Here is a 27,435-nt window from a genome sequence, read left to right as displayed (position 1 = left end):
ACAGTTTATTGTTACATTGAAAGCACGTTTGTGTTTTTAGAAGAACTTGTGTTCATTTTGGAAACGTGTGCAGTTTAGAGACAAGCAAGCGTGCGGAACTGTGACAGATGGTTCTGCTCTCATGACATTCTCGCATATCTGCCAGGCTGCTTCTTTTGTGTGGAACCTGTAACCGAAATCAAGGTCTATGTGGTGGTTGGGGAAGGATTCAGGTTTAACCTGAGAAAGAAGGCCCTCATAGCAATGTGCCAACATGCCACATATACTGGCCTTGACATCCTATTCAATTGCACTAAAACCAAACATGAGGGGAAAAAAAGCATAAAAAGCTGTAGACAGGAGCAGTAGTTTTGTATTTTTTAAGTCCTTACTGTAATTTAAAGTGATTTTATTTTGTTCAGAAGCTGTGCTTTTTATTCATTTTTCCATTTGAGGACCAAAGGCCTCTTTCACTGCCCTTGAGGTATTGCTTATTAGTTTAGTAACATCATACCTCCCCATCCTTTCAGGAGCAGGGGTGCTCAGTTTGAAAACAGCTTTAAGAATTATCCAGACGTTCTTCTGCACCTGAGGGCTGCCGGGCGAGAGGCAATTCCTCAGACGCTGGGAATGGACGCACCTGACAAGTAGTTCTGGCCGAGTTACAAGGTAAAGCCTTTTGTCATCTTACAGTACACAAATGCATTGGGTTTATTTTATTTCTCCTTTTTTTAAGTGCTGCTTAACACAGAAGAGCACCACGTACCTTGCCCCATGTAAACATTGCATATTTCGCAGCCATTTCCTCCAGTAAAAAGTTTATATCTGTAATCTGTTAAGTCAGACATTTTAAACATCATCTCCTCATGTTTATAAACACTGTTAGGCTTCCATAATGAATTTATGGTAATGCATTTTTGGATTTCTTTAAAGATTTCCCCTTTGTACGAACTTTTAAGATAAGATCCCAGGACTATTTTAGCATTCAAAGTCAATAAAATGTCTGAGGCACAGTTTTCATAGTTGATAAAATGTGAAGAGCCCATTTAGCAGGCAATTGTTCTGAATTAAATTAATAAACACAATTCAGGCCTCAAACATTTAACATTTTCTAAATAAACAAGAGACTGTTTTATACAGAGTAAAATCTATCTCAGCCCTTGACCCATTAAATCAAGAAATCATTTCAACACAATGTGGACATTCGTATACAGGTTTTTATATATTTAATGTTTTTTACAGATTTCACAAATATGAAATAACATTTAAAACATCTGGGGCTGATAGACAAGTGCTACATTATAAATATTTTGACATACCTGGTCATTTATGTGAATTATACAATCTAGGCCAAGCAATTTCCCTATAGTTAGTGTTAGAAACAAGGGTTACTTTACATTTTTTTTCTGGAACTTTTAAATAAGATGACTAAATTAGATTTTAGTTAGATACTAATGACTCCTTTGCACCATCTTTTGAATTCAGTCTTGAAAGTAATGTTACATTGGGCATTTGTATTTCAATTCCCTAACACCTGAGGCTATCAATATCCGCAAATAATCAGTGATATAGGCCATTTCCATCCTAAAATTTGGTGGCTGAAATCAGACAGCTTTTCTCCAACTTTCTGTATGACATCCTTGTTTCAGTTTGTTCAGGTTTGCAAAACGTATCTCTTAATACAGCTTTCTTGTATAGCCCTTGGCAGTACATGATGAACTATTAAGTCTTGACTTGAGATGTAAAGCAATATGATTAAATCCAGCTCTTCCTTTTTTGCAGGATTAACATGGAGTACATGACCCTATCCTGTACTGGGTTTGCATTTGCAGGGTTAGGCTATGCAACTGCAGATTGAAAGAAAAAGAAACTGTAGTTGATGGTATTATCTCCCTTTACCTGTTACTCCTTTAAAAGCATTTAAATCCCTCTGGGAAACTGTGGGCATGGTGCCCACTCCACAAAACATGAATTAAATGGATAATTTGCCTACAGCAAAGATCAAGTCCTTTGTATCCTGGCATTCCTATGCTTGACTTTTTGCTAGATTTAAAAATAATGTTAGTATTACAATTGCTTAAATGGAAAAAGCCATTATTATGATAAATCAACAGCACTGCTTTTTAAATGAACAGTAGTTCACTGAGTAGTGTCTTCAGAAAGATTTGCAGAATATGTGAAGGTCTTAAATTATTAATTTTATTTTTTTAATTTTTTTTATAACGACAGTAAAATTGGAGAATGAGATGACTGCAGACAAGGGGGACTTCAGTTTTTTTGAAAACCTGGACAGGGAAGATTATGTTTAAGAGTCTAGCCCTGCATTAAGGCTGTCAGTGTAGCAGCTTTGCACTTTGGAGACTTTTTAAAACCCATAATTATCCCTTCTCCATTGAAAGAGAAGGTCTCCATTATATTTAAATGAGATTACATAGGTATTTTTAAGTGTATCGGTTTGCTGAAAGTAACTTTTATTGCTATAGATAAAGATGGCTTATAAGATACAGGCAATACCCCAACAAGTAATGTAGTTTGCGTTAAATGCATGGGAGCTTGAGGGAGTTTGGTTTTAAAGGGCTTGGCTTGAGGGCTGAGGGCCTCACTGTGCGGGAATGGTAATCAAACCCACCTATATAATGACTGGATTTGGCAGCAGTGGGACTGGTATAGGGTGACACCCTTGTCCAAAGTATTATGGGAAGAAAAGTCTGAAGTCTTGTATCGATGTCTTAATGAGCAGGTGATTGGCAGGAATTGGGTTTAGTCTTCTTCCCAGCCTTTCATTATGAGATCTGGAAGTGGGTCCATTGTCTAAGGTGGCCTAGTGAGATAGAACTGTGCAAAGGCATCAAGGAGAGGTCAGTGGGCTAATAAACAGAAAAAAAATAAAACAAGTCCACAACGGTGGGTACTTAATTTAAGAAGATAGTCTTTTTAAAAGTGTTTTTTAAACAGTACCAAAATACATGGAGACTGTACTGTAGTCGCAGTTTAATTATTTGAACACTTGTTGGATCAGATTTGTTTTTGAAGTAGTGAGATCTTTACCAGAGCACCCTCTTTCTCTGTAGTGCAGTATAGGAAAGTTGCTCTATACAGAACAAGACAATACTATAATTAGAAGAGGACAAGACTGTTTTATAAAACAAAAATTACCACTGAAGGTCTGCCTTAACTACTAAGCCATTTTTAAATTTCATTAGTTTCTGTACACTTAGAGAATGGGTTACATTATTTGTACAGGACCTAAAGCCTTTGAAAAATAGTCTGTTAATGCAGTCTAGAGGAAAAAAAGGCCAGAATAAGAGTCTGTTCCTTTCATAAATCTATTTTTATTAAGTCTTAAACTCCAAACTCGGCACTAAGTGCTAGAATGCTAACATATGCCTGAGAGTAGCAATAAATAATGTTAGATCTAACAGCACTGCAGACAGATATCTAAAAATTTCTTTATAAAACTTCTTGTGGTATTCCACAGATTTCTAGTAGATTTTTAGCAAGTTGTATAGCTGTCCACAGTCCCTGTGCTTCATTCTTCCCAGAGACATAGGGACAGGGGAACGGGTGCTGTGGCAATAAATTTTGCTCTTATTTGTTGGCCAAGGGAATATTAAATATCAAGGGGAGAGATTATCTGTCTGTAGTTGAGCTACCAAAATATTCAGCATAGGGTTACTCCTGGAACACTGTGCTTTTTTGTTACATTGCTAACTTTATTAGAATGTCATCCACCATTCTCCTGAGAATGTCTGCAACTTTTCTGCTACTCTCCCTAAGCCTTCTGTGATCATTTGGAAATGAATTTCTAACATATTCTAATAGCAACATATTGTATTTTTCTTCTGTCTTCTTTACCAGTATTCCTGTTTCGATTTATCTTCTTTTCAAACAAATACATTCGGAATTGCCAATCATTGTTATTCGCTTGGTGGTCTTTTTTTGGTAGTCACAAATACCACTAATGAGTTATCTCATTTGTTCAGACTAAGCATTTGAACCTTTTGGACTGAAATGATGACATTCCAAGCTTTTCATTCCTTTGCAAAAATGTTTTGTTCCAGATTAAGTCAAACTTGCTTTATAAACTATTTTAGAAAACAGAACCATTTAACTCTTGAATATTTGTTTTTTCTTTTGTAAAACAGTATGTGCACCTTAAATCTTTTGTAAGAAATTAAGAAAATCAGGAGCAAATTTTGCAAAGCTTTGAAAACCACATAAATTGTATATTGCTTTGTTTATGATGGTTTTCTGTTTTTAAATATCTAAAATTCTGTTTAAATTTCAGTCATTGTAGAATCTAAGAGGCCAAACCAATTTGCTGTGCCCTTGTTAGCGTAGGCGGTTGGCCAGCGTGTGCGCACCTTGGAAAAGCTCCATGGGTTTTGACTTTGTTTAATTTCTTGTGCCAGCTTTCATCACTGAGGTTTTGTTTTTTGTTTTTTATGCATGTTGCTGTTCCAAAACGGGACTGAGTTTGTGTTTATGCAACACAAAAGCAAAACTGTTACATTTCAGTAAAAAGCCAGATTCAATGATGAGGTTAAGTAAACCAACTGCTTTCTCCATTTGCGGTTTGCCTGTGCCTTGATACAGTATGTACATACTCTTTATTATAGTCCTTTATTTAACCAGGTGAAATTTTTTTCTCCATTGATTTATTCTGCAATGATGACATTTAGAGCTCCCGGTTATACAACTGGACATTATACTAGAACATTGTGAGTGCAACAGCAGTATCCCATCCACGATATGAACCCACTCAGTTCAGAGCCCCTAAAAACTACTCCATGCTGCAGTCACAAGAACCCTCAGTCCTATGGATTTTCTAAGTATCTGGTCATCTGTCTATACATATAATTTCAATAATTTGAATCACACACTTGGGATTTTCAAAATACAAAGATCTGGCATCGTCATGGATATGGATTCAAATCACACTGATAATTTAACACTTAAACTTGAACTTGAACTTGACTTAGACCCCTTGTCATGATTTCTGAAAATCTTAGACAAAGATTTCACATTACACAGATAACTGTGTAATAATTTCACATTACTTAGACAAATTTTTGTAATTAACATGTCTGACCACTGTAAGTGTAGAGATTAAAATAAAATGTGTGAGACAGGTGGGCTTTCCATCTCCTGCCACTTTTAAGAGCTTTTGTTTTTTCACTATTAGTGTGGACACGAGGGAGAGCAGAGGGGGTCAAAGTAGTTGAAACTATTATCCACCATATGATTTCTGACCTTTATGCACCTACTTGCAGTCCTTCACGCTTTTACTACTAAACCTGGATCAGACATCGGAAAAAAAGTGGAGAGATGCTATATAGAAACACAGATGTCTAGAGGAGTTCATGTGGAAAAAGTGGCAATATGTGAGGAGCACAATATACTGTAAATGAGGCAATGAATGACCATTTATAAGCATGGTTATAGATAAATACACCTAAACACTTTCATGAGTTTTCCATGTTTTTTCTTTTTTTTGGTGTGGTGGTGGTGTTTTTTTTTTTTGGGGGGGGGAGAATTAAAACAGTAAGAAGAACAAATTTTAGCAAATTAAGTTTCTAAAATTAGATTGGCTGATTTGGATGTCTTGATTATTAATTTAACATGAATGCATTTTTCTTGTTTTTGAGAAAAATAAATTCACTTATTGAGGAAAGAAAATGATGGACAGAGTAGTGAAGCCCAAAACTGAGATCAGCTCATGTTATGTTTATAATAGCAGAATTCAAGGGAACTGTTATTGCCTTTTAAAGGCATGCCTTGTTCTTTGTGCATTTACACTAGCGTGATAGAATGTAGCCATGACACAATGTAGTGGTGGGGGGGTCAAAGACCAAAGCTTCTCTTAGACCCCTCCCTCCTTTTCCAAGCCCTTATCCCTTACATAGAAATACCCTAAAATTGCTGCTTTTTATTTTTTTTACAGTGATTCTTAAATCCAGTATGACTGCCGAGTGACTTGGGTTTGTTTTTTTCTAATCACATAAAAACTATACTCAGGATTGTTTAGTCAGTGCCCTGGCCCAGCTCAGCACTTTGTGTTCAGTCTGGCTGCACCATCCCTTCTCTATTTAATCATCAGGTGCCTGTAAAAAAAAGGCTATGTTCATAGCATTGTGCCATTTTCTGACATTAACACTTCTGATGAGTGAATGCCTGTTCATTCCTATTATTTAAAAAATAATAATTTCCCACCACAACCGGGACATAAACTGTTATTGCTCCATGCAATTTAACAGTGCTGAAAACCTTAATGTCTGAATTTTTTTGGGATAGAAATTTCCAGGAATTCTGACTTGCACAATAGACATATACTCCTAAGAGAAGGAATTAATTTCAGCATGCACCACGTTAGTGAAAAAGTAATTGTACACCATGCTTAAGGTAAAGTTTGCTCTTGACAAAGATGAGCAGTACGTTGTCTAAATGAAGACATTCCCAAGAATGATAGACCTTGTAGCTTGCCAGATGCTGAAAAACATCCATTTATTGATTTACAAGAGTCATGCTTTTACCTTGACTGAAGACTTGAGGTAAAGTACAATAATATATTTGAAATAATCATTTCTGATGTGCATAAGGATGGTATGGACTATGACTGCTAAGAAGGGTGCTAAAGCTATAGTACAGCGAGGTTTGACAGCAGAGCTGTCAATAACCGGAAAGGGCATCTTCCAGAGCACTAAACACATTTGCTTAAATTCCAGATTATTTAATTCCATGTAACATAGAGTGGAATCAATTAAAATCATGCTTCTTTGATCAGTCTAGCTTTGGCGTGAAATAGGACTTCTAGCTAAAATGTGTCTGCTTAGTGCTTTGCAACAACATGAAACAACACAAAGACTTGTTTTTAAGATGCCTGTAGTGATTTGGTGCTCAGATCAATGAAGTATCAGTACATCCCCTGACTTGCTGGCTGAATGTTTCACTGAATCAAGCCCTTATGTTTTAGAACTTGAGCTATGTAATCAAAAAATATATTTTTATTTGCAGATAAATTTGTTCAGACTCACTTAAATGTTGGCATTAATATTTTTGAGTATATTGTAGTGTAGACATTGCAAGTGGACATTGTAAACTGAACAGCCTACCATTAAGTATTTTGGCAACAAAGTTGCCAAATAGAGAATTTTGCTGTTGTCTCCAAAAAAAAAACATTGAAAAAATTAACTAGTAGCAAGATGACTGAACAACAGGAATGTGGCTTTGATTAGCCACACACAGAGAGCCCAGATTGGACATTCATTCACTGAGGAATTCTTCAGTGTCAGTGGGCCTCTGAGAAAAATCTCAGCACAAACAAACAAAATATCAACTTACCTCGCCCAGCAGTATCGTTTAAAAAATCTAGGGATATTTGAAAATTTGCTGTTTGTTGTTCTTTTGCACACTCTCTCTTGTTCGCTTTAGCTGGCTTTTTAAATTCAATTTTGTTAACCTAGTTTTAACTTTTTCATTTTTGCTCATGGAAAAATGCTCATTTCAGTTTGCATGGACTCCATATGAAAAATGATCACTGTCTGGTTGACTGTTATGTTAGAGCCTTTTGAAGTAAATCAGAGGGGAAAAAATTCAATGTGGAAAATAGTTTCCTGTTGGTACCTGCTGCTGCAATTGACAGTAGTGTGGAGGAGTGGTTAGACTGAAAGTCCTGGATTCAAATCCCAAGTGCAATCAATGCTACTGTTGTACCTTTGATGAAGGTACTTTTCTTAATGACTTTAGTTAGTGCTCTGCTGTATAAATGGGTCTCCAGGTCTTATTTGTTAATAATTTGTTCTTGTTTGACTTACCTGTAAAAGAAAGGAAAATGGTAATGGTAAAGGTAATGATGCCTTTTCCAACCTTTCAAGAAAATAAGCACTACTTTTATGTAGGTTATAATTTGTCTTTGATTACAAAGATGGTTCAGTATGATGGAACTACTTGATTCCAGGTTTGTAGGACACCTCTAAAACCTATTGATAAATGAAAACTAGATTTCCCTCCTAGGTGAAGGATTCCTGGTCACAAAACCCAGCTTATGTTTGTAACCAGAAACTTGAATAATGGCAGACCGAACAGTGATGAATGTCTTGTGATCTCATTCTGCTTTCCAAATCTTCTTTAACAGGCTTGCATTGGCAATCAGATCATTGGATGGCTCTTAATCTGTGATCGGCACCCCTCCAACACTTGCATGCCAGACTTTAGCAGTTGAAGATATTTTGCCTGGCATGCTAGGGCCCTATTCAGAATATCTGCAATTCCACATTTTAATATTACTGTGTGTTTGAGCTCTCTCTCCATCATAATTAATTTCTCAGAAGCACGTCTGATTAATAAACCATCTAGATTGGCAAAAGGGAAACTGTCTAAAATAAAAATGTGTGGATTACTAATTCCCCATTTCCACTGTCCAAGTATTTACTAGCAAGAAAATAGGAATCATCTGTCTTTAACAAGAGCACATCTGGTAATTGAAGGGTAACTTGACTTAAATCTCTTTGTTTGGGATTATGAATTCCTTATCCAACTAATTTTTGAATTGGCAGTTGTTTTTAAGAGTGTGCTGCGGCAGTGTCTCCTATAACCACTCTGGAGAGAATGAGACCTGCAAACACAGTCTTTGAATATGACCAGATACACAACTGTTTATTTTTTGACTTACTATGATCTCCACAGTGCCTGACAGGAGAGTTAGCACCATTTGGGGGAACAGTGTCTTTCTCATTGACGTCATGTTAAGCCTTCAGGCAGGTTTTTGTTTTGCTGAATAGCCGAAGGAGAAGGAGTCCTGACTGGCTAATCCTAATCTTACCGTCACTGGTACTCTGCCAGCTGTGAACTGCCTTTTGTGAAAAATCGGTCATAGTAACATGACCTAGGCTCCAGCTCAACCTACTTTCAACAGTCACGTTTACTGATTGAGCCACATGGGACCCCCACAGAAGTCACTTTTTGACATGTCTCGTGTGTCGCAACAGAGACAGGCAACTCGTGAGACTTGGAACTTGGTGTATCTGTGCTGGTTTAGTGTCACGTACCACAAGGGAACCTTGTGTTTTCTCATTTTTTTTCATGTTTTTAAATCCATGCACACCTACTGCGCTCAGTGAATTTAGCCAGCAGGCACGCCACCTCCCTGATTCGCTGTCACATAGACCTGGGTTCTGATCTCCAACGATCTAACAGGTGAAGTGGAGGATGGTTTCTGTTAGGATCCAGGATGGGTGGTCTCCAAGGAAAACCTGTTGCTGAATAGCAATGAACAGGGATTCATGTTCAGGATGAAAAAAGTTTAAGATGTATATCTTGTGTATGACTATAATTATCTTGGGAAATTTTATCATCGTGATCGTTGTGTTGTCTTTTATCATATTTTTTTTGTCTAATATTCCCCGAGCAAAAATTAAACTAGTACTCTAGTGCATTGTCAAAGAAGAACTTTGCTACTGAAGGAAGTTTCGACTGTACGTACAATGCTTTTTTCACAAAACCGATCACTTGCCAGTGAGCCGACTTAATGCGTTTTAGAGATAACAACACTGTCAGCTGAGCAAGGCGAAAGAAACCTTTTTACTTGCTTTCAGATTTGATTATTTTAAAGTTTTGCAATTTTTTATTTAAAAGAACAATGAACTTTGTATATACAGTAAATACACAAACATATTGATGACTTACATCAGTAGCTTCTTGGGCACATATTTTAGTGAGTAGATAGGTTAGTTAATTGAGTAGTAGTGTTCCTTGAGATTATACAGTTGCTGATCTTAAATAATTGATAATTTCATAAAAACACCAAAATTACAGTATTTGGTATATAAATTATAAACAAAATTACCAAAATCTCTATAAATTTATTCAAATGTATCATTTTTATTAATGTTAAAACAACAAAATATACAACCTTGAATAATGAAGTTCACCTGGTTACTATCAGGAGGATAGAAGGTGGTGTGTCTGGGAGAGAATAAAATGTTTTGCTTCAACAGTCTATGGAAACTAGGAAACAGGTTTGTCATGCTGAATAAAAGGCATCTGGTCTCCACACCTGACCATCGTATCCATTTGCGGATTTGTTCTCAGGCTATAGCTGGTACAACATAACAAATTCCAAGAAATAACCTACTGGGTACTAATGTTGTGTTCTGTGGTTTAGAGAATATCAGAGCCAGCATATAGCAGGTATCAGTGGTGGGGTGTTTCACTTGCCATGAATGCTGTTTTGAATTTGATAGACCTGACAGAAGTCAATGTGTATGTAGAAGTCATGATGTGAGTATCGGAGGCACATCGTGTTGTTAAAGCCAGCCAGTGGGGCAGTTTGAGGATGTGGGGTGGAATCTGTTTTAACCCAAGATTGTGTTTAGTGTACTGTAGATTGAGGACAGTCTTAGTCATACACTGACGAAGTCCTCAAACAAACAGTTTTTCCTGTCATACAAGCTAACCAGTACCACACAGTGCTAGGATTACGTTAGCAATGTTGAGATCTTTCTGTGGCCACCTTTTTCTCACGACCTGAGTACAGTACAACATCTGTGGGACCAATTCACCAGTGCCTTCAACAGGTGCCAACTCTGATGGGCCAACTTTCATCAGCTGCTTAGAGCTGCACAGAAAGACTAGTGGAACATGCCACAGCAACCTGGTCAGAGGCTGATCAGGCTGTGCATCAGTGCTGCTAGGATAGTGTTACTGCTCAGGGAGGCCATATCTAGTGATAGCTTTGTAGTGTTTTCATTTTTAAAGTGTACCACATGTCATATCTATCATGATACTTCTCTGTATTCTTATTTCTCCTTTCTGTGATTTTGTTTGATATCCATATTAAAATATTTGATTACTCTCACTAGCCATTAATGGATAGATCCATTATTAGGGTTGTTTTTGTGTATTGGTATATTTGGAGAATTGCTCAGGACTTCTACAAAGAATGAGTGCTAATTTGTTCACTGTTATTATCAGTCAGCCCCCACTAAACGCAAGTCTATGGGAGAGAAATAATGGGAGGTAGAGAACCATTTGGAAAAGGCCTTGGACATCATTTGAAGAGAAACTGCCTCTTGAATCTGTGTTATTGCTTAACTAATTGAATGATGTTCTACATGTATCAAACACCTTTCATTTCTTTGATCCTTTGATTAAGAAATGAACAAAAACGAATGCTTCAATAGTCTGAGCCCATCTTGATATTATATAGTATATCCCTTTTTATTATCATTTAAAATTGATTCTTCATCCAAAGCATTACCTGGTAGAAATAATACCTATAAATGTACTTGTTAAAGATTTGCAATGCTTTGTCTTACAATAAGTTAGTGTCATTCTCATTTGTGACCTACCTTCCAACAACCATGCTCTCCAAGGTTAATTGTGAAGCTTACCATTTAATTCTTACAAATGCTGACATAAGACACTATATCTTTAAGAATAAAAACAATTTAGGACATGGTCTCATTTAACAATTTGAGAGCTTAGCAGCAAAATAGAGAATGGTGGGAAATTGACCTTGAACAGCCTAGTTGTGGGAGTAAAAGTGATATATACCCCTTTGTCAACAACCTCCTCCTCTCCGGCCATGTCCCAGTTGTCACACTACCCCGTAAGCCCTTCCTCCAAGTCCTCACTTCTGTGACATAGCGCAAGTGTGGTCTTCAAGTGCGTGAGTATTCAAGGGTGCACCTTTATAAAAAGGGGAATGGGACGCTCTCGCATGACAGCACTCGCTGGTTACACGGCTCAGCGTCAGAATGCTTTCTGCTGTTGATGCTTCTTTTCCAGTGGCTAAACGCATGTCAGATGATTATTGAAAAAAAAAGTCCATTCTCCGCTCATAATTTGATGAAATTGAATGTCATCTCGTCTATCCGTGCACAAAAGTAGTGACAGATTGTGTTCATTCATGTTGAGCAAAATGGTCAAAGTAAACTAAGGAAAACTTGGCAATACCAAGCTTTGTTTAGTCAAAGCTTTGTACTACTAAATGCATTTCATATCGTCTGTCCCAGTACCATAATGACTGTACAAGGAACATAACGACTTCATTCACGTTCATTTAAAGAAAACTTTATATGGTAAACCTGGTGATAACTTGAGGCTTTTTAGCATTAAATACAGTACGTGTACTATTTAATATTATGTGTACTAAATACACTGCAGGTAAATGAATATTCATCAGTCAAAACGGGGTGACGAAATAAAAGCTTTATGTAAAAACTTCGTACCTAGAATACAAACAGTATGAGTCTGAAGTAGCCTAATTAAATTTTGTTTTTACACAAAATATTATGAGCTATAAAACTGGCAACTTTTGTTTGCGTTGACAGTGCATATTGGGACAAGGCGTCTATGTCCCATTTAGTCTCTTGTGGCTCCAAGTCCAACTACCAGAAGCCTTCATGTTGTGGAATAGAGGCTTTGCTTGGCACTCCTGACCAACTTCTGCAAGCACTCTTGGTCCCGGTGTTTTTGTCCGCACGTAGGGAGAATTGCTAAGCAACAGGTTGAGAAATCAAATTTAAAAAAAAATCACTGGAAGTTTATACTGAGAGAGAAAAGCAAAATCGTTTGAGTGGTGAATGAAGGGAAGGATTGAACTATATGCACCAGGGATTTAATATCAAAGGTCAGGATATTTTATATAACATGTCTATCTTTGGTTAAATACTGTATGTCCGGAAAAAAGGTGATATGATCCAAAATGCCTTGAACTTACTCAGTTTACTCAGTTTCTCAGCATTTCAAAATATACTTTTTGCTCCTTATTCTGAAAGCTTGTGTCCCAAGTGCACAAGGAGACGAGGTGTCATTCATTCAACAGTAAAGTGAAATATATCGAAAAAGAAAAGCAACTTTTCTCCGGAGCTTTCCAGCCACATACCCGACACCCTTCCCCCAATCCCTCACCCTCCCCAAGTCTATCTCTCCAATAACAGAGCCTGTTTGGAGGCCCGGTTCATATTTTGTTTGTACAATGCATTCCTGCAGGCTCTTTATTTATGTCAATCTTTCTTTTGATCAGAGTCAGGTTACGCACTTTGTTCCTGTGAGTGAAAGAACCCACCTGTGAGGTTGAGGCCAGGCTGAATTCTTGGGAAAGTTTACCGTCAATTAATATGGCTAAATTATTTCTTCACGTGGTAAACTACTTATGTAAGCTGATCCAGGCTGGTGGCTGATTCTTTGACATCTGGGTTGGATATTTTGGACAGATGGCTCTACCTGCTCCAAGGGTCTTTTTTGTTGTTTTTTTGGGGGGTGAGGGGTTGGGGAGGTAGGAATAGGGTGTGTGTGTCTTAGGGTTTGGGGCGGGGGGGGGTGGCAATGTGTGTGTGTTGGCAGGGTGTCTACAAATTTTTTTTATGTTTAGCAGTAGCACCAGGGCAGGGAAATCAGAGCTGTAGGACTTTAAGAGGTCAGACTTAGCTTTGTTTTTGCTCTTAGACTTGTGCAGCTGTTTTATATTTACTCCATTTACATTGATGCTGAAAAAGCACATGTAGAGCTACTTACAAAGCCCTCAAAAATCTTACAATTTGTCCTGCTGCAGACGAAAGGAAACTGGAGAGTTATGTATTTTTTCATAGAAAGCACATGCACTAAGGCTGTTAGCTATGGATCTTTGGTGCCAGGCATAGGAAAAGCAGGTTTTCAGAAAGGAATCTGGACAGTGGTACAAGTTAAAATTATTGTGCTATGCTCTTTATACAGTAAGTGAAGCAAGTCCATCAGATTTCTCCTCCCTGCATCCATGGGTATCCTGAGGCGGTTGCTGACAAGCAGTTTTCCTTGTAGGGACAAAGTTGCTCTCAAGATATTCAGAACTCCTGCTGGGGGCCTTGGGGAGCATTTGACTGCATGTGACAAGTCAGCCAGTTCAGTCTTGGAAGACTGCGATTGACATGCAATTCAATCAGAACTGACGACACCCTCTTCATACTCTCTGTCCCAATGAAGGAAGCCTGTTTCAAATGGCCAGGGAGCCACAGATGAAGTTAGGGCCACCGCTGAAATGTAGAGTAGTCTGTGGTCCCAGTGTGTTCTTAAATGTGTGAGCTCTCATCTTAGCTCATTTTGTATTCTCCAGATCTGCATCTTTGTCAAACCTTATCTAATGTTTTTCCCTGCAGTATCAGAGCAGTGGCTGTAAGAAAAATATTCAAATTCATCCTGCGGCAGCTGCTGTAAACATGCGCAGTGAGGGGATGCTCTCTAGGAGACCCTCTGGCCCTTTCCCTAGCCCTTCTTGAGCTCTGAATTTACAACCACTTAATAAAACCCAAAATAATTAATCAAAAGCAATTATTCACAGCCTTCATCTGTCCTTCAGACTGGCAACAAACATTTTCTACATCTGTCCTCATCAGTTAACTTTAATTATACTCGGCTGTAATTTATCAGCTGTGCTTTAATGAAATACCAGAGACCAAGATATTTGAAAATTGTTAATTTCAGCAGTTTTCAACTCAAAAAAATAATTAAGAGGCAATACCCGACAGAGCAAGAATTTCTAGAGATTATGGTTTGCTTTTCTCTCTCTGTAGTAATCAAGTTGAATTGTGGCTTTATAAAAGAAAAGAAAAATATTTAGTGAGGTGAAAGCATCAGTTTATTTCTTATTTCGGGCACTTCACATATTTGTTTTTTGCCTTCCTTAGAGTCATTCTTGCAGACACTTCTCTGATACATTAACTGTTCATGTTTTTCTTTGGGTGCTATTTTTAATTTTTTCATTTCAGTGAGTCATAACTATTATAATGAGCACAATGAAGGTATCATAGGTTTTTACATTTACACGGTTCATGATGAAATCACAACAGTGTTCGTACTAACTGTGGTAAAGAATGTTTTGGACAGAACAAGCCAAAAGGTTCACTAGGAAACTTTCCCTCAAATTTCTGCCTGCTTTGTAATCACCTGAAGACATGCACGATTGTATGAAGTTTCTCTATATGAATGAGCTTCTTAATTTTCTTAAATTGCATCACCGACCTTGTTAAGACCCCTTGTATTGCTTTGTTATTTCTGTTCTTCATGTATGTAGCTAAGGATGGAAGAATTGAAGGATACAGCTCCTTAACACAGTAAAGACAAATTTTGGAATACAAATGAAGTCCTAACGGACTTGGGATTGCAGGGCTTGGTCTCTCATCCTCAGCACTAATCAGGGGCAGGCTGGGAGTAATTTGGCAGTCTAAATTGTTGCCACACATGGGGCTGGTTACTGGCAGGGTCAGAAGCCCCCAATGTCACACCCTGTCATTTCAAATTAAGTTATGCAAAGCGAGTCTGCCTGTTAATTTTCTTGTAGTTCTGCTGCAGGGCCCCTCGAGCATAATGAGAGGAAGTTATAATTGGGCCTAGCTGTTGATTGCGATAATTGCTACTGTCTGTATGAGGTATCTTGGCCTACTTTGCTCAGCCGTTTACCAAGGCATGACAGCATGCGTACTACTGCCACCCGCACCAGCAGTCTGGAAATAGAGGGGGGGTTGTGGTGGTTCTGTCGAGTCGAGGGGGGGCAGAGGGAAGGCGGAGGTGTGTGATGGGATGGGGGGTTGGGATACGGACACAGTCCCACAATCCTGTTTTTCCATAAACAATGTGCTTCAACTTTCGAGGCGACCTCTTGACCTCTCTTGCCCACTTGTTGACCTTAATTCTATGGTTTGTCTGGGAGGAAACACAACAACGATTCTCTCCCTTTGTTAGCTGGCTGAGTGAGGAAGGATTATTCCTATCTGGGGGCCCTCTGTAACTTTTTCTTTTTTCTCTGCCATGTGCTTCAGGGAAAGAAAGGGCCATCCACTACCTCACAATTTGGAAAGGTCATAACTGAATTGTGACCCTGGATATTATTTTACTTATTTAGCTTTGTCGTTAATGGAAATCGGATGGGCAGAAGAAGTATGTTTGTTGAAAATGAGACAGTGGGTTCAACTTTCTTTGCTAAGCAAAAGATCTAAGATTTACATGATCTGTGTTATTATTTTTATTAATAAGATATTTTTCATTTCTCTATATTTCTAACTCATTTTTCTCCAAGAGTGTAGTATTCTAGGTAATCAAAAACCAAAGAACAGGGAACCTCCTAATCTTGGTTATAAAGAAAAAACTTAAGAATTCACATTGTGTGGCTGTCATGTAATTTCTAAAGTGTAACTAATAAGATAAATACTAATTCACGACTATTAAAATTGCAGATTTAAATATTTACTGTTCCGTTCTACACAACTTCACTAATCTGCTGAACAATACTAAGAAGCACATTATGGGGATTCATGTTTAAAGGATTTGCAGCTAGCCTTTGTTTTTTATGTCTGACTCAAGTAATTTATTTCAGTCTGCTTCTTATACCCTGCCATAGCCAGACACGGATGGGACTATACCAGGCCATGAAAGGAGGTGTTCCCACAGCTGAACCTGGCCCGCTTTGTTATCTGCTGTTTACTAACCTGTTCTGGCAACATGAGATCAAAGTCATCAGCTGACTGGTAAGGAGAGCGCTAGGATAGAATTCCGAAGGAAAAAAAAGATCAAGTCTGAATATATAATAAATATTATAACGTCAACATAAATGTACAAAATAACAAATAAATAAACTTTGCAGCTGTCAATGGAATTACATTTTTTTTCCAAAGGAGAGCACTAAAATTGTAGTCCTTTTTTTAATTCTGAATGTTGACTGATGAAAATGCTTTTTGCAAGCGTGTGTGTGTTTCGTTCTTTAGTATCTAATTTCTGAACTCTGCTTCATAAATAAAATTCTAAGAAAAGATGTACTCTTAAAAGAAATGTGTTAAAAATATTAATGTCAGAGAAAAGAAAACTGGATTAGATTAAAAACATAGACTGCTAAAAACAGAAACACAGAGTGTTTTCCACAAATTCAGTCCAAAACACCTTAGTGTTTAGCAACTGTAAAAGCAGTCATCTCAAAGTGCTTTAACTGGTATGAGAATTACATGTTTTGTGTCATGGTATTTATAAACTAGCATGCAAGCTGTGAAATTAATGAAGGAATTAGAAATACAGAGGATCTTCAACATATCTCAGTGCTCACAATATGCTGTGATTTACTATAGTAAATAGGAGTACAAAATAATAAAATTAAATAATTTTTAGTATGAAGATTTATTTTGATGGTTCATAGAAAAATGGTACTAAATTCAGTTTCAAATAAGGTACTTGTTCTTCAGATCTACCACAGTTGCATAGACAACCGTACTAGACCTTTTGTTATATATGTATCTATACTGATATAACATTTTGTAACAGTAAAGCAATAACTATAGTATTTTGCTCTTAATAATCTTCATTATCTTATTAAAGAATGTTCAATTCTGTTCTTATTCAATGCATGTGAATTTAAAGACAATTCTTTCAGTACTCTACAATACAATGTACTATCTCATTAAATGACAGATAGATAAAACTGAGAACAAACTGTATGTGTGATTACGGCTGACTAGGATGGTTCTCTAATCACTGGAATGGGATCTTAAAAGATTATTGTTATGAATATATTAAAATCATTGGTTAGCACTGCTGCCTTGCAGTGCTGGAGCCCTGGGTTCATTTCCTGGGGTCTTATCTGTGTGTAGTTTGTATGTTGTCCTCATGTTCTTGTTCTTCCAATAGTCCAAAGACATACTGGAAGGTGAGCTGGCTTCTGGGAATATTGGCGCTTGTATGAATGTGTGTGTGCTTGTGTCTGTGTGGCCTGCCCCTGTGTGACTGTCGGCCCATCTAGGATGTAGCCTTCCTTGCACCTATTGCTTGCTGGGATAGGCTCTGTCTCCCCTGTGACCCTGTATTGCATGAAGCGATTAGAAAATGGATGGATGGTTAATAATGCATTGTACATAACAATCCTTTATAATTATTCTTCCAATCATATTTGTATTTACTGCTGTTTGTTCAGTAGAATAAACAATGTATCGCTATAAATGTTTTTCTGCATGCAGAAACTAAACATCAATATTAACATTCAATTTAGACGTCTTTCCCTCAAAGAACAATCTTAAAATCCCATGATGTTGAAAAGGTCTTGGTAATGTAGCTATGTACCAAACTATTGACACAAACTAAAAATCACAATAACACAGCATCTAGTTCTGGGGAGATCTTGTTTTCTGATCTCTTAAGCCTGAGAACCTATTTGATTAAGCCTATTACAGGACAAATCGTGGCTGGGGCTGCTCTTGGAACAAGCTCATTGATGTGTTATTATATTTTAAATGAGTTTAAATGAGTCCAACCCATCCCAGTCACATCGGAAGTGGAAACCTAAAAAAGTCAGTTGTTTTTTGTTTTTCAGAATAATTTTATATTACTTCCTTATAGATTGAGTACATGCTGTGTATGTGTGAGTATATATACATTTTTTAAACATTTCTTTTTCTTTTATTTAAATCTTAATGGACTTCAATTAAAAAATTACAAAAAACACTCCTTTTTAGAGCGTCCATTTAAAGTGGGAAAGATGCAGTTTGTCTTCTTGCAAAACAACAAATACAGATCAAAACACAAATAAAAGAAAAAATGCACCAATAATATCTTAGCATAAGGTAGTGTAAAAGCTGAAATTGCAGAGTGCGTTTCCAATCCTCTGTTGTTTTCTTAAAAAAGCACATTCTTAATGCGAGTTGAGGTGCTCTCTTTTCAAAGTTTCACAATTCTGTCTCCCGGTTCCTCTGATTCTGCATTCCTTCCAGGAGTCTTAAGCTGGAAGCTTAATAAAACTCTTTTCTTTACTTTTTTTCAAAACTGTTTAAATTTCGAGGTTCAAATTTGTATTTTAAGAAAACTCTTGAGCAGACATTTCTATGTAGTCTAAGCAAAGGATCACAGCAACACCTCCCCTAATGCTTACAAAAAGACCAAAAATGAAAAAATGAAGATCCTGCTGATGATCTGTTCATTTTTGTTAATTCTTCATTTGCAATTTATACAAAACAAGGCAAGCAGTGTATAGTAAGGCTTTGTACTAGTTGGTGTAAATCAATAAACTCCATTAAATGTCAAGCTTTAAACACGGTTTGGACTTAATTTACTACCAGTAAATGTCAGTAGAGATACTGGATGCATTTTCCCCCACCAAAAACAATTTAAAATAGATGTTAAAAGTTTAGTTTTATTATATAGTTTTATTAATTCTGTTCATTAATATCTCTGAACTCATACTTTGCAAAGGAGAGAGAAAAGAACAGAAGAAAATCTAGGATTATAGTTTCCTGTAGAAGATTAATACCAGAACTAATTGTCCTTCAATATAAAAAATAAAATAAATCAATAAGTAAAGGGACTGAACTACTCTGCATGGAATGCTCATGTAATGTGTGTTTGGACTGTTTCTCTGACAGTAGAGAACAAGGGCTACTCCAGTCCTAATTGCTAGCTTTAGTCGGTTTTCCTTTAAGATGCAACTCTGAGGCGTCTAACGAAGCGAGGCTACAAAGGAAAAGTAGCACCAGGGTTAACATGTCTCAGCGTAGTGCCTGGAACTGGGATTTTTTTGGTTTTAGACACCCACTGAGAGAGAATAATGAGTGTATGTTTCTAATCTGGGCCCCTAGGAGATTGCCGTTCCCTTGTCTTTTCACAGTGGTGGAAATCGGCAGGCTTTCGCTCTCTTTTTTTCATTTCACAGGCTAATTTAGGAGCTGTCTTTGATGGTTTCTCTGTGGAGCTTCTGTTTCAAATATCCAAATGCCAGGATTAGCAGGCTTTTGTGCTGTAAAAACCCAATTTTTGCTGTTTTTTTCTTTTTATTTTTTGCCTTTCAGATACTACCTGCCCGTAGAGAGAGGGTGACAAATGCCACATTGTTTTAAAGCAGTATTGAACATGTGTAACCTTTATATGTGCTGATATGAAGATACAGCAGCACTTTCACATCGTGTGTTGAAAGTAGTATTTTAAGGATATTCTGTGTTGTCATACAGCACAGAATATCCTTGAGCAGCACACAAGTTTTGTGGTGGATAGAATAGGAGGCAGGAGAGGAGATTAATTCCCTGCTGTTGTGTTTCAATTTAGTGCATTATTTTCTCAGATCTGTGGAACAGTTTAAGCAGTTCTATGGTAGCCTGGCTTTTATGGGATGGTAAACGAGAAGTTTATTTTATGGTTATTTCCTTTAAATTGCATTTCCTACTACAATCTTGTGTGATTCCCTGTTGGTTCTACTGCATGCAGCATGGTGAGCTGTGCTGACGAGCTGTTACCCCAAAACAACTAAGTAATGAGGCCCACTCATTGCTTAGATATAGGAAGTGAAGTGGAGAAGAATATTTATGATGCTTATGTCAGAAATCTCTGGGACTGCCCAAGGTTTTCCAAAAGACTGCAATACCTTTTTAAAATCATAAATACTCGTCAATTTGCCTATTTATGTAATTGACTGTTCACAACTCCCTTCTTTCCATGGTGATTAAGTGATGGATTCCAGAGACCTATATTACCTATAGGATATACAGTAGCCCTCCAGATTTAGACCTGTGGGCTCTTGACACTTGAAGAGGTTTACTTTTTCTACTTTCCAGTGTACTTGCTCTTTTGCAGTGTTTCATGAAGTATTTATGTAGCTTTAAAATAAGGACATCTTTTTTGCTTAAACAAATTTCTAGCCATGTGTCTCACAATTATACAGACTGCACCCTTATTTTTTTTTTGCTTCCAGAGAAAGGAGCACTCTCCTGCAGACAAAAGTAATATTTCTGTTTTTCACTAAAACATTTTTGTTTGATTAGACTTACTTTGTTTTTTATTAAAATTTTTAACAATTTGTGTGAAATATCTCAAGATATTGCTTCCTGTATGGTGTACTATAGAAATTTGATTTATAGGTATTATACTGTATGTTGCACAGTTGGGCTCAACAAAGTCAGCTATAGAACAAGGAGAATGTTCCTTATATCCTTTCCTTACTGTATATACTGTATATACATTTCCTTATTTGGACTGGTAGTTTGTTTTTGTTTTGCTTTAGGGGGTTGCAAATTAGATATTTGTCCTGGAGGTATTAACTTTTAAGCTTCAAGTCTATTTTGGTCATTTAGAATGTCGGGAATATTTCCACAGACTAACTCCCGATGACTCCTGACATATCTACAGGCAAAGCCAAATTCTGTCACATAATGTGCATGATTTCACTGAGAATGATCTTTTGACAGCAGGCCACAGATCATGAGCGCATTGAAGCTAAACTCTTAAGGAGGCAAAAATACTGGAGAGAGAGAATAAAAGTGTCTTATGTATACTTCCCAGTCTGAAAGACTCCAGCAGAAGCATGCATCATAAACCAATGTGCTCTTAGACTAAGTAAAAATACACCCCTCTTACCTCACAACCAATATCCATTTTTATAACCCCCCCATCTTAACACAAGTGTTTGCTGTTGCGTTACTCGTGGGATTAATTTTAGAAGGAGAGAAAAGGTGGTGGTGGTGGTGGGGGGAAATAAAATAACTGTCATGCGAGTCGACAGGCAGTGATTAAGGTTTTAACTGATCATCCTCCCTCTGACAGCTAACCAGCTATTATCTTAAAAGAATCAAACGAATGTTCAAAGCCCTAGCTGGGCACAGCACATGAAAGGAGACATCAGCCCTTGGCAGCTGACAAGCCAGAGGGAGAGACGGAGAGCGAGAGAGTGAGACAGAGAGAGGAGAGAGATCTTTATTTTCATTTCACCACAGGGAATTTTGACAAACTGATCCAGGAACATGGATGCTGATGTGCTTTACGACATCATAATAGTACATTGGTCCTCTTTTATTTATCTTATGTGGGAATTAGAAATAAAATATAAAAAGGGGAAAAATTTAAAGACATCCAACAAAAACAGTGCCCTGGATCGTGATCTAGCTTCACACAGTGCACTTATTGCAATGTATGGTCATGGATAATGAAGATTTCCCTATTTTGTATTTCTTTATATTTGTCAATAATTGTTTTAGTTAAATATATCTTGTACTAACAAAGTTAGGTGTCAGGTTTTATATTTTTGAATTTAATAACATTTCCTACAGTCCCTGCCCCTTTGCAGATCTACTTTAGGGTTTGTTTAATGAGAACTCAGTTTCACCATACGGTTTACCCTGGGGCTCATGAGGATTACCAATTTTGGTGCCTTCTGACTCTCGTTTAATAAAGATTCCCTTTTGTTTTAGTATTGATTGTTTTTTCTGTAACCAAGATTGAAAAGTAATTTGCAGGAATAGGCTTGTGCATCTCTTAAGCATTATTAACTTGTCATTACATTTTAAATGATGTTTTATATTTTTTAATGTTTATCGTGCCAATCCACATTGATAATCATTTGAATAATGAACATTTCTGTATAGATTACTTAGTTATAAAAGAAAGTTCCAATTTAAAAAAAGACTCATTTTAGCTTATTTTTATATTTCTTCATATTTAGCTTATTTTTTGTGTTAAAACAGCAATTAAAGAAAATAACTTTCTTTTAGGTTAATGTTAGATGTTCCAACAGATTTTATTTGCCAAGTTTTAAACTAGGTCTTAGTTGGATTTAAGCAGCAGGCGCAGGTAGTGGCCTAGACCTTTAGGAGATCCTTGTAAAATAAAGTCACACCACCATTTGACCTTTCAACTCCTGTTCACCCCACCTGCTGTCCTATCACTTAATTGAAGCTGACAGAGGTCAAGGGTGACAACATCGCATGACCTTCCTGAACCTCCACTGGATAGCCAATATCAAGGGCATACTGTCCAGGGTTCAAAAGAAAATAATCACTCATGTGATGTGTCCAGTGTGCTGATGCTCGGGAAAAAAACCTGATGTTCTAGATCCATCAATATGCAGTTAACTTTTTTATTAAAAGGACAATTTAAATGAAATGCGAGAATGATTCTGAACAGTGAGCACTACTGAGTACTTACATTTAGATTTCAGCCAAGCCAATTTTTATTTATCCCCTCCCAAAATCTAATTATTTCTACATTGTTTTTTCTTAAGAAAACTGGGCTGAAACATAGATCTGACCGGTAGTGCTTCTAAAGCAAAGGTTGGATGTACTTAAATAGCTAATGTGCATCAGGAGATGAAATGGAACTGGATGAAAAGAAATGTAAATCCACCTTATAAAGGGTGACATTCTGCAAAAGATTTTTTTAAAAAGCTTTGAGCTCCTCAGCAATCCATTCTCTTTTTTTCTCAAGTTCTCCTCTCAGGTGTGATTTGACAGTTTAGAAGAAAGAAGTTGAGCCCAGAGAGGTGTAGATCAGACAATCACACAGGCACGTGGCACAGATAAATCGTGGGCAAGAGTTTGCTGTGTGCTGCATGTTGCCTTTAGCACGTTGATATCTATAATATGGGATGGGTTGAAGATGTGACCCTGTGATTTTATGTGCATAGAAACAATGTTGTAAAAACCCATAAAGCAGCTCTCTATGAGAGCTGGGTTTTTAATCTGCATTTAACTGATTGTTTCTTCACCTCAGCACCTAATGCAATTAGTATTCAAGTTGGATGTTGTTGCCAAAGAGAGGTATAGCTCATTATATTAATTCTAGTTTATGAAACCAATAGCTTTGGTTCATATTCTTGTGCAAGCACATTTAATTAATGTCTGGCCCAGCAATACATGAATATTTTTTAATTCAGTCATCATTTGCATGTTGTGTAAGGGGGAAAAATTGTAATGTTCCTTTTAACACATACACATCAATTGATTAGCTAATCTGAAGCTCATATATTGTGTCAGCACAAAGTACGCCAAGAGAAACTCAATTCTGAAAATTTTAAATGGCTAAGGATGCTTGTGCAAGTACTATCACTGACTGTAAATTGAGCACTGCAGTGTTGGTCATTCTCATCCTGGTCATTCTCTAGTTGCTTTTTGATCTTAATGAACGGATTCCAAGCACTGAGGTTGACCAGAAAGGAATAATTCCTGAGAGATAAATTCATTTAAGTACAGTAATCAGTTTGGATTCGATGTGTTAACATGTTGATATATCTTTCAGAAAGAACAAAAAACAATAGGTACACCCAATAAATCACTGTGCAACTCAGGTATAGGATTCAGATGCATTATCTTTTCAGTTCCCTTTCAACCAATATTAGATTTTCTTTACAAAATCTTTCTCCTCTGTAATGATACAAAGCTATGAGAATGCTGAAGCAGCTAATCTGATTAATTGAGAATAAAATGAAGATGTGATTCTTCATTTAAAAACTTAAGGGATAATTTTTTGTGAAGCAGGGCATGATTTTAATAATAAAATTCCCCTTCCTGTGGCTGTGAAGTCTCCATGCATGCAGGTTAGGAGTTTGACAGTTCAAACAATTGTTGCTGTGACAGTTTTATGAGAATATGAACATATTTAAAGTAGCTTTTTTCTTAGGTAACAGCTTTATATAGCCTTGAAAAAAGATTTTAGTCAATTTGCTGCATGTTTTGCATGGTTTCACCTTCTTTATACTTGAATCTGATTTCTCATATCTGTATCATAATACCAGATTCAATGATACCACTTTTATAAGGGTAACCTTTTTGTTTAGAGAATGTTTATAGTCATTTTCAAATTTCGTTTTTCTCCATTGTCTGGGTTACTGTTTTTAAAACCCTTAGCCTGTTTAATAATATAATAATAATCATCATCACCATCCTGATAATCATAATCTTACCTTTAAAGGTAGCTTCTCAAAGCATTTTATAGAACGACAACAATGATGAAAAAATATGGAAGCATCTGCACAATGAACGTACACAATGAGAGGAGACAGTAGATGGGGGTATTGAATACAGTAGGAGCAGTGAGATACATAACAGAACTAGTTACGTAAAGTCCCTTTTAGAAGAAGAAGGGTTTGAGTCTAGATTAGTCTAATATTTTGATTATATTAGTTTATAATTTCTTAAGAACATTGCATTTGGTATGAAAACATTTGTCAATGGGCACCTGTCAAACAAGTTGAATAGATCAGGTGGGTAGCTGCGTCAGCATGTGTAGTCTGCAAAGGAACAAGTAATGGTTTATTCCATGCTGAAAAGAGAAGAGAGAAAACGTAACATTTCGGCTGTGAAACCTTCTTCAGGCTAAGTAGATGTGTGAGTCAGTGTCAGTTGTCCCCAAATAACATTACCAATCATACCAGCTGCCTTCTGGATAATTATGGTCTATGTGAAACCTCTGTGCCAGTCTGTGCTATGCCATTGTCAAGCTTTGAATGTTAGGGTACCAGGCCTGAATGAACCAAGTGACTCATACTGTCATGAAACACACGCAAGCATGCCAGCGCTCCCGCATTCCCACGAGCTCTGTTCACTCTAAATGCCCACGCACCAATTAACACCGCACACTGTTTAAACCCTCACTCTCCTCTTGTACCTCGCTCACTATCGAGGCCTCCTCCCTGAGCTCCGAAACTAGTTTCTAGTCTCACTTATCGTCTATTATTACTTTTTGGCTATCGACTCAGCGCTATCCTTTTGACCATGACTTCGCCTCTCATTCTTGGTACTTCATCGATTCGGAACCATACTGGCTTTGACTCCTCGCTTTTGTTAAAGACCACAACTTCTCCTCTTGTTTGGTACCATACTGTTTTGGAACTCAATCTACCTCCTGACCTGACTCCACCAGAGTTAGCCACACACAGGGTCCTACCTACTGCTGCCTCCTGCCTTGTGACACATTCCACTTGAACTTTGAACTTGCAACCAATTGAACTTTGTCCAAAATGTTTTTACAATGTTTTTGGAAGTTAAAACCTGTTGAATAAATCTGAACATTATCCATCAGTATAATCCTTATCTTAAATGTGGGCTTAATTATCTTAACATCTTTTATTGTTTCAGTATATTCCTGATGCAGTGATTTTTTTCTTTCAATGAATCTTGGCAGAAAGCTAAGCAAAGGACATAAGGAGACATCAGTGCAGAACTGCTAAATCAGCTTAATGATATACAGCATTTGTAGAGCTACTTTCATCAGCCACCACATCATAAGCCACATGCAACAATTAGTAGAGCTGTACTTTATTCATATTGAAGTGACCATGATCTGAATTAGTATGAATAAGTGTGTAGGTATATCCTAATATAAGTGTAGGAATATAAGTCTATTAAAATCCTCAAAGACATTAATAAATTTAGCTTAGTGGACTTCTTCAGAATCTGTTTTGAAATGCTAAGCAGTAGAACCTTTGATAACAGGAGGCTTTTTATGCATAGAATTGTGGGAGTCTGAAACAAGCTACCTAGTTTTGTTGTCGAATCTGGTACCCTGGGTTTTTTTTAAAGAAAAAAACCCAGATATGATCAATTAGCTATTAGTAATCAAACAAGCTAGATGAGCTGAATGGCCTCCTCTCATCACCTTTCTTATGCTCTTATATTATCTTACGCTTAAGAACACAAAACTGCTTTTCATTGAGATTCCCACCAACTGTTATTTTTCTGTTCCATCAAGGAATTGTATCTTGGAGTTCAGGCTGCAGAGCCGACTGTCCAAAATTACAGTAATGAAAAGAGAACCCAGATTGAAGCCTTTCAATCCTGGGAGAGAAGTGGGTGACCCAGTTACCTCATTTAGTGTTCCTATTCAGGCACGAGAGATGAAGATTTCTTGTTACCAAAGTGAAGCTGAAAAAGAACATTAAAAATCCCTCAGATGAGAGCTCCCACTGCATTCTTTAATCTCCAACTCATCTGACAGAATGCTGTTCTTATATTTACTCTGCATTATGTGCATGTTAGAACATAAAGGATTCACTTAAGAGGAGTCCATGCAGTCGGTCTACCTTATGTGGTTGTATGAATTTACTGTGTTCTCGTGTATTACATCAGTGGACCACGGCTGGCTTTACACTGTATTGTGTTAATTGAGTTATTCTTTAAGAGAAATCACAAGGCATATGAATGATGGGATGTATGCATATTAATTAGTGTATGACTGTTTCATGACGTTAAAATGGTTGACCTTTTCAGGATACAACTACACCACATTGAAGAACCTTAACAAGGATGAGACAACTGGCTTTGGTTGCTTACCTTGATTAAACATCCATCAAGAAGAATTAATTATGCTTTCAGATGTTGTAAAACGGTCATAAACTAATTAATATATCTATATAATTATATCATATATCTGTCTATCCTGTTTCTGTGGATAACATTGCATCAACTGATATCAGTTCACAATAAATTTTTTGTGATCCTTTAAATTTTATTAACATTTGAACTGTGCTAACATTTGTCTGAAAATATCTGATGCGGTGAATTATCACATAATTAAAATTTGATTAAATTATTTCTATGAATACTAGATTCTGTTATTATATGGGACTTTTGTTGTCAACAAAGAACTTAAAGACGCAAAGAACTCTTTTTGAGTTATTAATAATGCCTGTTAACTACTACATTGGGTTGCTTTAACTGCATAGCTCACATTTTTTAAGAAAGTAGAAACTAG

The 27,435-nt window shown here is 37.0% G+C and overlaps 1 long non-coding RNA gene across 1 annotated transcript in view; it reads left to right on the top strand.

Moving 5' to 3' along the window:
- The first annotated feature begins 515 nt into the window (after positions 1–515).
- Positions 516–27,435, top strand: part of LOC148658819 (uncharacterized) — an 85,465-nt gene continuing 58,545 nt past the window's right edge. The window contains exon 1 of the long non-coding RNA XR_015940575.1: positions 516–648. This is a non-coding gene — a long non-coding RNA (uncharacterized LOC148658819). The remainder of the gene's footprint in view (positions 649–27,435) is intronic.

This window comes from Lepisosteus platostomus, chromosome 7, assembly GCF_059453375.1.
Source record: "Lepisosteus platostomus isolate fLepPlt1 chromosome 7, fLepPlt1.hap1, whole genome shotgun sequence".
Taxonomy (NCBI): Eukaryota; Metazoa; Chordata; class Actinopteri; order Semionotiformes; family Lepisosteidae; genus Lepisosteus; species Lepisosteus platostomus.
Note: the sequence above shows the minus strand (reverse complement) of the source record. Positions and strands in the feature narration are given on the sequence as shown.